This window comes from Urocitellus parryii, chromosome 2, assembly GCF_045843805.1.
Source record: "Urocitellus parryii isolate mUroPar1 chromosome 2, mUroPar1.hap1, whole genome shotgun sequence".
Taxonomy (NCBI): domain Eukaryota; kingdom Metazoa; phylum Chordata; class Mammalia; order Rodentia; family Sciuridae; genus Urocitellus; species Urocitellus parryii.
Genome location: NC_135532.1, coordinates 188,142,806 through 188,144,173, shown reverse-complemented (window position 1 = coordinate 188,144,173; position 1,368 = coordinate 188,142,806). Strand labels below are relative to the sequence as shown.

The 1,368-nt window shown below is 32.8% G+C and overlaps 1 pseudogene; it reads left to right on the top strand.

The window, feature by feature from the left end:
• The first annotated feature begins 563 nt into the window (after positions 1–563).
• LOC113186535 (dynein light chain Tctex-type 1-like) lies at positions 564–910 on the top strand (annotated as a pseudogene).
• Positions 911–1,368: the final 458 nt, after the last annotated feature.

The window sequence follows — 1,368 nt, the reverse complement described above, 5'->3', positions numbered from 1 at the left end:
AATAATCCAGGCATCAAAATGGAAGTCACACTAGAAATTAGAAAAGATTTTTTATTAGATGAAAATGAAAACACAATTGATTAACTGTGGCATGAAGATTAAGCAAAATTTACAGGAAATTTATGACACTAAAGGCTTATATTGGAAAATAATTTTTTAAATCAATGATCTGTAGTAAGAAATAATAATAGAAAAGGAACATAAACCAAAATAAAACATAAATATAAGGATAAAAATCAATGAAGTTGAATACAAGAAAAAATAGAGCCAAACAAAGAAGTCAAAGTAGATATTTTGAAAATATTAAACAGATAAATAAACCCTATTGAGACTTGTGAAGAAGAGAGAAAATATGAAGATCCAATATATAGAATGAAGGATAATATGTTTGCCAACCCTTATAGTATTAGAATATAATAATATATTACAATCAATTCCATGCCAATAGAATGGACATCTTAAATACGTTGAATTTATTTTAAGAAACTTACTGTAAACAAAGAAGCAAACAAATAAGTAAAACAGGCCAGATGGAGATGGCGAGGCAACGGGCTGGAGGAAAGATGAAAGACTTCCAGGCTGCCAAAGAGACCGCTTTGATTGTTGATGAAGTGAGCAACATTGTCAAAGAAGCTATAGAAAGTGCCATTGGCAATAACGCTTACCAGCACAGCCAAGTCAATCAGTTGACCACAAATGTTGTAGAACAAACCCTAAGCCAACTCACCAAGCTGGGAAAACCACTTAAATATATTGTGACTTGTGTAATAATTTTTATGCAAAAGAACAGAGCTGGGTTACGCACAGCAAGTTCTTGCTTCTGGGACAGCTCTATTGATGGGAGCTGCACTGTGCAATGGGAGAACAAGACCCTGTACTGCATTGCAGCACTTTTGGACTGTCCATCTGACCTCTTTGTCTAGCCTGTGTCCACTTTTGCCTCAAAATTTCTATTCTAACTTGTAACTCTCCAACCATGAATTCAGTGGACACTTTTGTCTTGTGTTTTGTAACACCCTTAAAACATAGACAAACCAAATGACTGCATTATTATATTAAAAAACAAAACAAAACAAAAACACGTCAGATGTTTACAATGACTAATTCCTGAAATAATTTAGGGAACAAATTATACAAGTTCTACCCAAAGCCTTCCAGAAAATATGAGACTGAAACACTTCTCTAGTCATTTGTGACATTTCTCTGAATCATTCAAGGACACTACAGAACTATTCTCTTTGCAGAGAATAAATCTACAAAGACATATCCTTATTCAACATATATTCAAATATTACCAACAAAATATTAGCAAATTTAAAGTAAGGAGGTATAAAAAAATAATACTACATTCCAAAGGAATCACAAAGG